Below are 15579 nucleotides of genomic sequence, written 5' to 3'. Positions count from 1 at the left end.
CTCGCTCTGATACTCATGTTTCTCGAGGCAACGCAGGCAGCTTCGATTTCCAGGGCGTGAACAAGAGCATCGCGAATGTTTATGTGGCGAGCCAACCGAATAGTTTGCTGCACCTCTGCATCTCTGAGTCCGTCTATAAAAGCACTAGTGCCTAGCTTCTGGCGGAACTCTGTTGGTGCTTCTGGGTAGGCGAGGTGCATGAGTCGCTCGATGTTGGATTCGAACTCTTGGAGGGTTTCCGAAGATCTCTGCTGACGTGTCTTCAGGGCTGTTCTGTACACCTCGCTCATGTGCTCGGTCGCCATACCTCAACTCAAGGGCCTCTACCAATACCCCATATTCTTTCTGGTCTGTACCTGGTATGGTCTGCAGCAGCTCTAGTGGAGATCCTCGCAGGGCCAAGACGAGAGCCGTAGCCTTTTCTTCATCGTACCAGCCATTCACTTCAGCAGCTGCCTCAAACTGTCGCCTGTAGACAGCCCACTACGATTGCCTATCAGTGGGTGGCTTGAATTTTGGGTGACCGGTTGTGCCTTCCCCCTTCACATCTCCAGAATAACTGCTCCTTTTCGTAGCCGATGCAGCTTCCTTGATCATCCGACGGCAATCTTCAGTTACAGCTGCTACTTGCTGTTCGGTGGTCTGCTTGAGCTGAGCTAGCTGTTCTGCCATCATTTCTTAATATTCGGCTAGATTTTGCTCTTGTTCTGCAAGATGCTGCTCCAAAAACTGCACTTTACCTTTCAAATGGATGCTGGTTTCATCAATCTTCTTGTTCATTTCGTCTTGTGCAGCAACTATTTTGTTTCGCATATCTTCTTGGTTTTTCTTGATGTCTTCAATATCGGTCTTCATAGCATTTTTTACCTCCTCTCGGCAGTTATCAATTTTATTCTTCATTTCTTCCTGGCCACTCTTCATCTCATCCAGCCTATTTTAAATTTTCTCCTGGCAACTCTTCAATTCATTTTACATTTCTTCCTTGTTACTCTTCATTTCTTCCCTGTTATTCTTCATTTCATTCTTCATTTACTCCTGGCCACTCATCATTTCATTCTTAATTTCTTCCTGGCCACTCTTCAGTTCGGCCAAGAAAGCCAGGACATTCTTAAACTCGTTGGCAGCCATATTTCTTGTCCACATATACTACAATCCTAACACTAATGTCTTATAACGACAATGTAATTTCTTCTACGATATAACCAAACCCCCTACTAAACACTAACCCTAACTTCCAAACTACATTTTCTAATACTTGTTCCAATCTCGAAAATCTAATTAAATTTTAATTCACTATAAACTAATCCTAAATTATTTAAATTAAAGCTATCCCACTTCTGATGCCAAAAATGTTACGATTGCGGGTTTTTTAAAGGATAGCCCAATTAAAGATTTTGCTACCACACAGTTTTATTTATTGGCCACTACTTATGTCACTAGCAAATAATCTTCTAAAATGGCAAATAATCAATTGCACTTAAAAATAATGTTGCTTCTCCAGTCACTCGTTTCTTACAATCCACACACCTCGCGGGGGCCAACCTCTGGCGCAACTCTCGCGGATCTCCGTGGGACTCTGTCGCCGCACTCCGCCGCCGCTGACGAACTTGCCTTCGCCGAGGATCCGCCCGACGCCTCGCTCGGAAATTCGCTCGGGACTCCGCCGCGCCCGCGACACTATCGCCCGGAACTGAACTCTTCGCCCTGGAACCTTCGTCCAGGGACTTCGCCGCTTCATCGCCCGGAAACTCCGCCGCGGGAAGGCTCCCGCCTGAACTCTGACTCACTCCACTCAACTCTCCACTAGGCCGGCGTCCTGGGTACATATATAGGCCCAAACGCCTTCCAGAACTCCCGAGCGTGGCTGGGGCCAGTCGCGTCATTCCGCGCCGACCCGACGGCAGATATCTCTCGAAACACAAGTCGGCAGCTGCCAGGTGACGCGCGGGACTTCGCAGCTGTGAGTTGTCAGGTGTCTTAGCTATCAGCGCCGCGCGGGGAGTGGTGGGAGGGAAAGGGGGGGGGGAAACGAAAATTCTTGTAATCTTCCAGACGCGCTTGGCGCGTCTCATGTTGCGGCGGCCGCCAGCCAGCTCTGCACCTGCACGTGTCGCGGCCTTGCTCACGTTCGTAACAATATGTTTAAAAAATTCTGTGGTGGGTGTGTAAAGTGTGATAAGTCAACAAACATCGTGTAATGACTTATCACTATTGCCAGAATCAAAAAGTAGTAGTAATGTAAACAGCATATACACTTACATGTGAATTATAATGTTTACGAACTTACTTCTCTCACAATGCAGATATTGAAATGTTTGTTTTAAAAATTAGCTTTAATTAAACATTAAAATACAGTTTTCTCACAATCATAGTTTTGTGACTTATCACACTTTGCACACCCACCACAGAATTTTAACCGTGAGTTTTATTTCTGGAATAATAAAACCCTTTAGTTGATTTTTTTTTTTAATTGCTGATTTAATTTTCTGTATGAGTAAAATATTTTATATTATGAATCCTTGAAATGAGAAAATATTATTAATCTTTAATTTACTGTAAAAGTAAAAAATAATTAACATTATTATATTTAAATGTGCTTTGAAAGAGTAAATTATATGTTTTGCAATTGTGATTATTTTCTGCACACACTTTTGAAAGAGTATAATAAATAAACACTACATCAAACAGAACTGCAATGAAATTAAGGTGAAAAAAACAAACAAATACATTCGATAAAAATTTTTGTATTTACAACAATTCATCATTCCGCACCAGTCATTTACAGAAGAATCAATATTTAAACTGTTTATACACGTTTAGTTCACGTAGTAGAATGGATTTTCATAGAGCCACAGCTTCAGTAACTGACAAATACAATGTGCAGAGTGCAAACATTTCTAAAATTTATTACATTTTTTTAATTTGGTTTCCATACATCTTGATAAGTCTGTTGAAGGAAGGACAGTTTCTTTGTTTACGCAAATCAATGATTTTGGCACTGCACACTTCGCTCACAAGTTTTTGTTGGCCTCCAAGCACGCAGAATACATCGTCTTCAGGGTCGACGAGTTTCGTCAGTACCGTTTTCACTTGGTCATAGTCAACATCTTTTCCCTATACTGTTTAAATTATTGTATAACATCTATCACGTTGTGCACATGTTTTTTTTGTTTGCCTTTTTTTCATGTGTTTTAATAAATATAACTGAAACATACCTAAAAAGTTTTTGCTATTACAGTCTTTTCTTAAATATTATATAACACACATTTATTGGTGCTCTGCACTGTGGGTACTGGAACCCACTCTGGTTCATAATAATTGTTTTGACTTCGTCGTCTTGTAGTCTGTCGGGACTCGTGCAGTCCCGGGATGCTACAGTCTTACAATGACTTTGATCTTCCTAGTCTTAAAAGTGATTAAGTTAAAATCTCTCTAGGTCTCGACAAGGGAAATAGTATAAAGGATGTTGAAGATTTAAGGAAGGTAGAAGATAATGAAAGTAGCATCACCAGAAAACGTGACAATTCGACTTATAGTTAGTAGTCTTCTACGTATTTTGGAAAAAAATGTTTTGGGACACTTAGCAAGTAAGCTTGATGATAATGATAGTACTCCAATGTCAAAGAATTTTAAATTATGGGATTAGCTAGATGAAGATATCAATGTGTTTAATAAAGATATAGTATGCACCGATGATGATTAATATTATAATTATCATTATTAAACCGATTTTCATAATGTGATCGGCAAACATTTGAAGAAGATGGTGGCATCACGCAAAATTGATTACATATCGTGGAAAGATCCAAACATAATGATGAAGAGGTTGTGACATTTACTTGCTACGCAAATTGTTGTAAATGTATGTTATCAAATAAACATGGACTATACGTGATAAACTAAGAATATATATATATATATATATATATATATATATATATATATATATATATATATAGAATAAGTTATTACTATGTTGGCTGACGAATTATTATACATTTGTATTTTTGATAAAAATATAATTTAAAAAAATTGTTATTAAATAAGTGTCGTAATTCATTCCCCAAAGAAGTTCATGTGTATACAAACTGTTTGCTACTTTAAAGAATTGAGTTGAGTATGAATATTTTAGTGTAGATCTGTGTGTGTGTGTGTGTCAATTATGGAGAAATTGAATCTGACTGCATGCCGATGATGGAAAATGAGTGCCGAATTGAGTGTCGATAATAGAAAATTAGTGTCAAATTGAGTAGTAATGATGGAAAATGAGCGTCGAATTGAGTGTCAATGATGGAAAATGAGTGTCGATAATGGAAAATTAGCATCGAATTGAGTAGGTATTGATGATGGAAAATGAGAGTGGAATTACTTGTATCCAGCATCATGTATGTGTATCCAGGTTCTGAAGGTTCTATGGTTCATAGACTCCAGGTCCTATAAAAGTGTATACTTTGCTAAATATGTTGACTTTCAGACCCGTCCAACTAGCAGTCAGTATGCTGTTGAATGTCCAAATGTAAAGAAATGATAGATAGTTAGCTGACTTATTTTAGTGGTCTGTGTGCTGAGTATAGCCGAGTAGACTGATGAATGTAAGTTTGGCGCTGAATGTAGAATTGACTTGAGTTGATGGATATGTTGGTGTCCTACTGTATGTGCATAAATTGAATGCTAGTGACCTGATAATATTTTTGGTTATTTACGAAAATATTTATTGATGTTTGCAATGACAAGCAAAAAAAAATGTCTAGTAAACACATAGATAATGTCTCTCATTTCGGAGACTTTTGTCGTAAGGCTTAACAAGGATCGACACTGAGGACTTCAGGTTTTGAAGATGCTGGGTACGAAGTATGTCTTGGCTGTAACTATATTAACACTGAAGGTCTCCTGAAATGTTGACGAGGGGTACAAATCATTTACTTTGGTCCTATCTTGGAATCATATAAAATAATGTATTAATGTGTTGTAGTCATTTGAAGTCATTTGGGGGTTATGAGTAGCTTGCATAACCAAATTTTTATTTGAGTAGTTTAAATTATGTTTGGATTCTGAAGGTTCCATTGTTCAGAGACTGTTGGACCTCTAGTAAGCTTAATTGCACCGGGAATGTACGCTGTGTGATTATTTGTTCGAATATATAATTGAAACTTATCTTTCTCTGAACTTCCTAAAAAACAATCTAATATAATTATATATTTATTTTTTTAAGTAAGTAGTTTAGTTTGGTATGTCCGGGGACAGGCGCCAGGCGCTGGTGCCTGGTGCCGACCGAGCTCTGACGTCACGTCCATCTCCGATGACGTCACGACGGTCATCTTGGATGACCTTTAACTTTGACATTGACCTTGAACTTTGACCTTGACATTTGACCTTCAAAATTTGCCAAAATTTACCCAAAATTCCTCAAAATTCGCCATAATGTATATTTTTTGGAAAATTAAATCACGTCAAAAATTCTCCAAAAATTCCACAATTCAAAAATTAGGATTTATAAAAACCTAAAAATACTTTTTGCCTTAAAAAGTATACAAAGTCCTAAAAGAGACTTAAGCATCCATGTCTAAAGCCTCTGATAAGCCTCTGACATCATCTAGGATTATGGCCGCCATCTTGGAATATAACGTCATCGTTGCAGTTTCAGTTACGGCCACCATCTTGAAAATCCGTAATTTTTATTTTAGAAAACTGGGAAAAATTTTAAAATTTTATAAAAAAATAAATAATCGAATTTAATAATAACAATTTAACAAAAAAATTATTTAAAAAATTTAAAAGTACTCTTATGGCATTGAGCTCGGAGTCCTTGGTTCGAACCCAGCGAGGACAAAAATTAAAAAAATTGGCGACAGGTCCTTCCTCCATGGAAGCTATCGGCAGACTGTCATCCCACCACTTATTTTGAGGTATACATCGTCAGCGAGTATGACGTCATGCCTGCCATCTTAAAAATCTTTATTATCTTATTTTAATGAAAAAAATTTTAAATTGATAAAAAATTAGTTAATTTTTAATAAAAAATCTTAAAAAAAAACACTATTGTACACATCTTTACGACCACCATCTTAAATTCTATAAATTTGGAATTTTCTGTAATGCCCGCCATCTTGGATGACTATGACATCGTCGCTACAATTTATGTTATGTCCGCCATATTGGATTCTAGAATTTTGCACTTTTTGTTACGACCACCATCTTGAAAATCTGCAATTTTTATGCTACAAATTTGTAAAAAAAATTCAAAAGTTATATTAAAAAATTATTATTAAATTTTAATAAAATAATATTTAAAAATGCACTTACGCTTTGCAGTCCTCGGTTCGAACCTGATAAGACCAAAAATAAAAAATCGTCACCAGATACTTCCTCCACAGTAGCCGCAGGCAAACTAACCTCCCAACACCAATACCAAGGTAACTATATATAGTCAGCTGGTATGACGTCATGTCCACCATCTTGTCTGTCTGCTAGAGGCCACCATATTGTTTTAATTCTTACCTGCTAGAGTGGATTAATCATTTATTATTACTGTGACACCCACTATCTTGTCATTTGGGAACCATCTTGGAAATTCGTAATTATTTAGCTAAAAATTCGGGAAAAATTCCCAAATTCATTAAATACATCCAAAATCAATATACTGATTGATCTGGTCAGTTCCTGTCCTTGGTTCGATACTTGATCGAAGCAATATATTTTTATTTCATGTAAATATAATAATTTCAATAAATCATGTTTAAAATTCTTAAAGAGGCTTAAATCCTCTACTACCATCATTCTATAAGCCATCAAGACCACCATTTTGGAATTTCGTAATAATTAACCTAGAAATTCAGGAAAAAATTAAAAATTAATTAAATAAATTTGCAATCAATATACTGATTAATTAGATGGACTTAGGTCCTCGTTACGATCCTGGATGATGCAAAAAAATTAAAAAACAAAAATTTAACATAATAGTTACAGGTTCGAGGAATAAAACACCACAAGTTCTTTCACAAAATAAATTTTATTACTTAATTTATATTCTGCTACAGGATCACATGCGAAGGTTAGCAATCATACAAAAATTTAGGTCCGCATAGGCGTGAAATGACTAATTCTTAGCCCCAATCGGTTTATACTAGACAGAGACCAGCCAGAACCTTTACTGACATAGTCCTCCTCTTCTTGACATAGTTTCTGGACACAGTGTTTAAAAGTTTGCTTCACATCGTTATAACTGTAAATTACTGCAGCCGATGTCTTGAATGCACACTTCTTCACTTTTTAATCGAACCGATACGGCTTTCCATATATACAGTCCAACCACAAGTTATATTTTAATGGGCCGTTTGTTGCTACGTCATCAGTAAGCTGATTGATTATGTTCTGTCTGATATCGTCAAGAATAGTACAAATGTCCTTCGACTCACTTAACGTATTTAGATAATAGTAGTCTTTCAATGTTCCACGAAATGCAGACTGTGCCAAATAGAAGCCATTGTTATTCACCTGTAATGCACCGAACACAGTCTTGGGTTTAGTTTCAGGTCCATACGTCATAGCAATCGGTTGCTGCACATCTGATTATTTTGCTTGTACGCTCACGAGTCTCCAATCTAAACCGAGTAGTTGAACTTTATACAAGTAGTTCAACAGTAGGAACATGGACTTCGCCTTTACAGTTTTTCGCATGTCGGCGCATATTATCAATTCGAGTAAACCATTTATGGCACTCATCACAGCGAAACTTCATGCGAGAAGGATTCTTCGTACATTTACTCTTCTCATGTCTCCGTACATCATGTGCAAATGCAAAGATCATATCGCAGTACCCACAAGGATGACTTGTTGAAGACTAACCCGAACCAGATGCTGATGTAACTGTAGTTGTACCATTTCCAGGCATACTCTTATGCACATCGATGTAACGTTGTTGTATAGAAACCTTTACTTTCTGCCGCAATGCAGGGTCTTTGCATGTCTCCAAGTGATACTTCAAATTATCGTTTCTTGTAAATTGCTTACGACACTTAATACAGCCAAGCATTTTACGAGAAAGGTGCTTAGCTCATTCTCTCTTCTCGTGTCAACGAGCATTGCTGATGTTTGAGAAAATCTTGTTGCAGTAACGACATTGATGTTCGTTAGTTGTTGACGATTCGTCATCCATTGAAGTCTCCATCGAGGGCGAAACAGCGTTCGTCGAGGTTTCCTGTACAGCCAGCACTGCCGACATTAAAGTCTCTTCTGCTGGTGGTACCACGACAGTTGAAGTCTCCTCCAGTGTTGACGTCGCCGCTGTCAACGGGATCTGCTCCATAATCGTCGTCACTGACGTCAGGGTTCCCGTAGTCGATGGCACAACCTCCATCGAGTTTGACGTTAAAGACGGTAAAAATGCCATCGAGTTCTCAAGAACAGGTAATTACACGACTTATGCATCAGATGAAACAAACTATGTGAACCTTACACGGTCGACGACAGTAACAAACTGAGCGACCTGCTGTCTAGGACTCGCTTATATGCATGCACCCGATGGAATAATACGCTAGTCAAATCAAGAACCATTTACTATAATACTCGAGTCAAAACAACATTTTAAAAAGCACACAAAAATAAGGTAACTCAATTGAAAGCAAATTCGACAAATATTATGAACACGCAATGTACGCAATGTACAAACAGTACACACAGTACACACAGTGAACGGTACGAAGCCGCAATGTTCAAGCAATTGACGCGCAATGCACGCATTGTACACGCAATGACCACACAACGTTCACGCAGTTCAATCATTTAATGAAAAGGAAGCACAATCGGAAGGACAATCATAGAAAAGGACGCACAATCGGAAGCACAAATATAGAAAAGAAAGTTAAATCGGAAGCACAATCACCGAAAAGGAAGCACAATCACCGAAAAGGAAGCACAATCGGAAGCACAATCATCGTAAAGGAAGCACATTTGGAAGCACAACCACAAAAAGGAAGCACATTTGGAAGTACAATCTCAAAAAGGAAGCACATTTCGAAGCACAATTAGAAAAAGGAACCACAATCGGAAGCACATTCAATAAAAAGGAAACACATCTAACGAAAAGGACACACATTTTCACGAAAATTCAACTTAGTAGGTTGCGTTCGTTAATTTTACGTTAGGATACAATGCCTACAACAGTCATTTGCTCCAACTGTCGTTGACTCCAACAATCAATGACGTCAAAAGTATTTGACTCCGAATAGTCTTAGGCCTAGCGCTATTTGACTACAAGACTAGGAGGCTACGAAGATACGAGACTATTTGCTGCATCTGTCTTCGGCGGAATTTTCTCCTTGGCTCCAATTGCTCCAGCAGCATTATGTTATAAAATTGCAAGGTAACTTGGTTACGGAGCTACAAGTCTACGAGGCTCTAAGGCATCATGACTACGTGACTACGAGCCATGAGGTTACGAGACTACACGATTACGAGTCTATAAGGTTACGAGACTGCGAGGTTACAGGACTACGAAGCTTCCAGAACACAAGGTTACGAGACTGCGAGGCTACAGGACTACGAAGCTTCCAGGACACGAGGCTACGTGGCTACGAGACTACTTGGCTCTAAATGAATACAATAGCACCATTCAGTGGAGAGAGTTAATTTATCTCATGCAAAATAACCCGTTTAAAGTAGTGTCGATTCTTGTCAACAGATGAAACCACATGCTGCTTACAGGTAAATAAAATTTAGTTATTTTATGTGGGATGCAGGATGCTCACTAACGATCGCAAAAGAAGGATGGCTTCGCTAAGCACCAAGGAGAAGGAAGTTCGTCTTCCTTATTAGTGTTTCTCAAATGTCTCAGAGATTATTGTTATATATGACTGAGTAATGTTATTTTCGTTTGAATTCCTTCTGATAAAAATATTACAAGTGATGATTTAGTTGCAGAAATTCAATTAGTTAAATTAAAATCTGAATAAAATGATATGACTCATTAAGTATAAAATCCTCCATGCATAGATCGGTTTCTTAGAAACAACCAGAAGCACTTGGAGAAACCACAAGAATAATCAGGAGCACACGGAGAAAACCATCAAAATATTGACAAGAATAATCGGGATATTTTGGCTAATTTTGAGGAATTTTGGTTAAATTTTGGCATATTTTGGCAAATTTTGAAGGTCTAGGTCAAGGTCGTCCAATAAGGCCACCGTGACGTCATCGGAGATGGACGTGACGTCAGAGCTCGGTCGGCACCAGGCACCAGCGCCTGGCACCTGTCCCCGGACATACCAAACTGTACTACTAAAGTGATATCAATTGATGTTATTTTGACTCACATATGATTCAAGCGGCCGCTGTTATTCTAGTGAGTCCCAGAAAACAGAACCCTCAGTCCACATCTGGTTGTGGTACAGTCAGGGCCGTCGAGAGCAGGCCGGGGCCCAGGGAATACTAACAGTGGGGCCTCCCATCACTGTTAAAAATACCTAATGTTATCAACAGTGAAAGGAAAAATTTTATTCTCTTATTAAAATACAACATTTAAAATAATAAATGGCGTGTACTTATGTTATTAAAAGTCAGAAAATTATTTTATACTAACAATAATTTTAATAAAAATATGGGGTACAAAATAAACTCTGTCAAAGTCTGATCAAGGAAGTCACTAATTCTACATAAATAATTTACATGAAAAATGGCATACAAATTAAAGTCGAACACAATGATATAAGCATCAGAAACACCACGAATTCCACATAATTAAATTACATAAACCTTGGAGTACAGTAAATTATACTCGAAAACTAGGCTACAGTAAGATAACAGATGTTACAAACTTAACAATCATTTAAATGAAAGCCTGTAGTCTGCCACAGTCTCATCACATGTATTGCAAATTCCACATAATGTAATTAAATTACTTAAAAAATATGAAGTAAAAATTATACTGGGCCACAGATAACAGATGTTGAAAATTTAACATTAAAAATTTACATAGGACCTACATAAAAGTTCACAGTACAAGTAACAGCACTCTTATCACAGCCTGAACACAGAGTTCCAAATTCACAATTATTTTAATGGGGCTTTGCGAGCTTTGCGATTAGCAAATATTTCAATGACCTGATTAAAGTCTAATTTTTTCGCAAGTCTGCTTTCCACTGCTAATGTTCCTAGGTTGGTCAGACGGTCCTGGCACATTGTAGATCGCAGTACATTCTTGATCCTAGACAGAGAACTGAAAGATCGTTCACCTTGTGCTACAGTCACTGGAAATGTGCAAAATAATTGCAGAGCAACAATAATGTTAGGAAATAAACTGTCCAGTTTCATTTCATGCAGTTCATTCGCAAATCAATAGGCGGAAGAATTTTCTGTCCTAGATTGGGAAGATGAATTGCTTTGAGATGTAACAGTTCCTCACATATTTCCTCACTTATGTCCACACTATATTTCTCATAAATTTGCCTTCCACATTCACGAACTTGATCCTGTTCTATCTCAGGATATTTCCACAAGATGCTGAAAATGTTACACAAGTCTTTAGCTGCTTCAAAACGCTTCGTCAAATTTCCAATAACAGCATCCAACAGTACATTAAATACTTGCCAATGAAAATGTTCTTCTGGGTTTGCTTGTTCGAAAGCATCTGCAGGAAGACTCTCATCTGCAAACTGTTTCCTGCACCGTTTTCTTTTTGATTGCTCCTTTGATAACTCTGGTAATATATTTAGACATTCTGCAACACATTTACATTCAGCCCAAATCGAATCCCAGCTATTTCTTATGGCCGTAATGTTTTCAATCAAATGCTGTATATTTTCTACTTCTACATCCAGTGTAACATCTCTTGCTTGCAAAACCAAACTGGTGTAATTTATAGAAGTCAGGACTTTAAACCACATTGAACCCATTAAAATGCACTCAAAATTTTCCAGGTAGCTCTGGATACCATTTAAATCAGCTCGAACTTCCACATTAAGGTTCAAGTCAAGAGCCTGATCAATTGCCTTCTTGATTCCTGGTATGTGTGTTGCAAAAGGCTTAACACATTCAACTCTTGCAGACCAGCGAGTAGTAGACATGCTATGCAGAGAGCAGCCAGTATTTTCCTTCAGTATTTGCCATCTCTGAGGGCTTGCAGAAAAAACAGTGAACAACTTCTGTAACACCCCGACCAATTTTATAACTTCAACACAACTCTCGGCTGCATGAACTCCACACAAATTCAAGCTATGGCATGCACAAGGTGAGAAGATGGCAAGTGGATTTTCCTTCTTAATGTGAGCTTGAGCACCCTTGTACATGCCACTCATGTTGCGGCCATTATCGTATCCTTGACCACGACAATCACCAATGGGTATACGATGATGAGCTAATGTCTGAATTATTAGATCCGCAATGGAGGCACCATTCTTTTGGTTGCAATTGACGAAAGCTAAAAAAATCTCGAAGATGACATACTTGTTACTCTCATCACACAAGTAGACATAACGTATTAAGAAGACTGTTTGTTCTATATGAGCTGAATCAGGTGTTGCATCGACTATGATAGAATAGTACTTCGCAGCTTCTCTCTGTTTTAAAATACAGCCTATAACATGGTTAGCGCAGCACTATATGAATTCATTTTGAATTTCTACTGACAAATAATGCACCTGAAGTCGTCTATGTTCCATTTGAGATTCCTTTACTTTTTTTTAAGTGTTCTGAAAGTAATGGATCATAGTGGTTTATCAACTCTAATATTCCCAAAAAGTTTCCATTTCTGGGATCACCAATCAAATTACTTTCCCCACGAAAAGCCAAGACATGTTCTCCAAGGAATACTATAACATCGAGAAACCTACAGAGTAATTGTTTCCAAACTTCAACTTGAGACTGAATATTGCGCAGTAGAAATTTGTTAACAGTAACTTCTTTACCCAGCTTTATTTCCAAACTGCGCCATTCTACATAGCAGCTTTTGTGATTGATGCTGCTTTCATGCTCTGGCAGTTTGTCATAAATCCTCTTCCAGTTTTTGCAGGGTCCCCAACCAATGGAAGTCGACAGAATAGAACGACTTGATGGCGGCAACTTACTAAACAAACTGCAAGGAAAACAGAATAAAGCTTGTTTGGCATCACTCCATACAAGCCAGTCACGTGGCAAAACTTATCCATTTTTCAATTTGCAGTAGAGAATATTGACAGGGAATGCATGGTTTCCTGCGTCAGTAGGCAGTGTCTTAGGGTTTTTCTTTTGGCCCTCGCCGAACAGCATCTTCAACATCATTTGAAGAGGGGTTTGTCTTAAGCAGACCAATATCAAAATCCAGCAGTTTTCCCCCACGGATTGGGTCTTCTTTGTTTGTTTGATTTTAAGATGAGTTACCAATTGAATCTATCAAGATGTGGCCATCTGCAAGATCCTCCTGCGGTGCTGCTCTATACATCAAATCATGAGAACTGCAGGGTACTTCTTTCTCCAAGTTACCACCATTTGTGTTAGCACTCGTTACAAGGTCGTCATGTGAACTCTCTGTGACACTGCTAAGAGCATTTTCAGTTTTATCAGAGTGTACAGTGGAGATAACGCTGCATGTCATGACATTGTCATCTAACCCATGAGTAATATCATCAGTTTGATTCCTTCTATCATGAACTTTTTCCAAGTCTGATCTGTTGTCCTCCGATTTAGCTGTAACTACAAAGCCTGTCATATATCTCTGGCCACGACTAAAAATCTTGTCCCGAGCAGCCTTTTATTTTCTTTTCTGTGCCCCAGATTTATGATGGTATTCCATTATAGTTACCACTTAAAAAATAATCATACCTAAAAAAATACCAGTTAACTTATGCTAACACAATTATCAGTTTTAACCGATTTTACTAGGTTGGTTATAGTAAACGGTTAATTTTTTTGCATCTATTTAAAACTTATATATTTATAGGATTGTGCGCTTGTAACATTTCCCCCACGAAACGAAAGCGAAAGAAAATTTATGAAGTTTCGCGAAAGTGAAACGAAAACGAAAGTTCTTGTTAGATGAATCCAGCCTTTATTTATTGACACTACCTATATTATAAACATTTTAATACGCAGAGAAAAAGTGCGTAAAATATGAATAAAGTTGACCACTGTACAATTCAAAATTGTACATTCAGAAGTTAAAATGTACTCTGCTGTTTGATAGCACAAATGAATCAGGTATTTTTTTTCTTCAAATGTTACATGATTTTGTTACAATGCCACAACGTTAGTGCAATACTATTTTTGTCATCGTCTGACTGAATAGTACCTGGCGATTCACATTGTTGGCCATGTTTGTTTACACTTTATTGCGATTTCACTGAAGAGCAAAAATAAACACGCACACTATTTAAATAGCATGTAAATAAATCTTTTCAAATAGGTAGTATATATTGTTTGCATTACTTGCATATGTGAATGTGGTTAAAATACATTGAATAATTTTTTTTCTGAATCAATTAAAAAGAAACGAACTTTGTTAAGCTATCAAAAATTTGTTTAGATTGAAATATTTCGCTTATTTACGAATTTAGATAACTGAAATTCTAATTGAAATCGAAATTAAAGTGGCGAAATTTCGATTTTGAAGTAACTTAGCAAACATTCGCAACAACCCTAATTTAATTTAATATATAATTGATTGATTGTAGACTGTACATGTAGTATTGTGTAAACTGCAGAGATTGATTTTAACATGGAAACAGGCACATGCACAGACGTTATGAACAACATTACATGTGCTTAAACTGCAGAGCAGATAACTGGATGCACTTGACTTACCAAGGCCAACTATTGAATTCTTGGAATTGTTTGCACAATCGTAAAAGTCACGTTGCATGAGTTATAATATACTACAGTTTGTATAGCACTAACACACTCACACAGCGACCGATGCTACATGCCTACATGTAAATGTAACTTCATTTTGTATATCTTTCTGCACTGCACTCTGCACACAGGGAATCGCTAAACGCAACAAATATTAGGACTAGGCGCACGCGCAACAGGCTGTACGCTCAAGAGCTCACTGTGACGTTATCTGTTATCAGCACCAGGTACTAGCAGTCCAGTAAGTCAAGTGTCCCTGGCTCTCTGCTTGCTAGACAGTACATAATTTACTCTGTTTTTTTATGGCAAGTATGCGCTTTTTAAAACCATCACTAAGGGAATAATATCCAATAACATATTTTATAAAGGTCTCAGACAATAACATATGATTGCAGTGCAAAGTTTACATACATTTAATAGTCATTTAAATCTACCATCGCCTTTTCAGAACGCAAATGTTGACATACTATGCTCGGGCCTCGGGCCCCCTGAAGGGAGTCGGGCCCCGGGGTTTTTACCCCTGCTTCCCCCCCCCCCCTTCTCGCCGGGCCTGGGTACAGTGCAGATTGGCTAGTTTGACTAGTATGCAAATAAGTCTGGTATATGAATATTCTTGTGTATCTGATGGCATCTTTAACATCTTTAACGACGATCTCGATGGCAGCGACGTCGACATCGGCACAGATCCCGATGGTGGTGTGTTTAACAGCTGCAGAGATCTTGGGGGAAGATCTAGCATCGTCACCGATGACCTTGACGACG

The 15579-nt window shown here is 37.9% G+C and overlaps 1 long non-coding RNA gene across 1 annotated transcript in view; it reads right to left on the bottom strand.

The window, feature by feature from the left end:
- LOC134527510 (uncharacterized) overlaps window positions 1–14994 on the bottom strand; it is a 103390-nt gene extending 88396 nt beyond the window's left edge. The window contains exon 1 of the long non-coding RNA XR_010074206.1: window positions 14770–14994. This is a non-coding gene — a long non-coding RNA (uncharacterized LOC134527510). The remainder of the gene's footprint in view (window positions 1–14769) is intronic.
- Between the last annotated feature and the right edge of the window lie 585 nt (window positions 14995–15579).

The sequence above is a fragment of the Bacillus rossius genome, chromosome 1, assembly GCF_032445375.1.
Source record: "Bacillus rossius redtenbacheri isolate Brsri chromosome 1, Brsri_v3, whole genome shotgun sequence".
Taxonomy (NCBI): domain Eukaryota; kingdom Metazoa; phylum Arthropoda; class Insecta; order Phasmatodea; family Bacillidae; genus Bacillus; species Bacillus rossius.
Note: the sequence above shows the minus strand (reverse complement) of the source record. Positions and strands in the feature narration are given on the sequence as shown.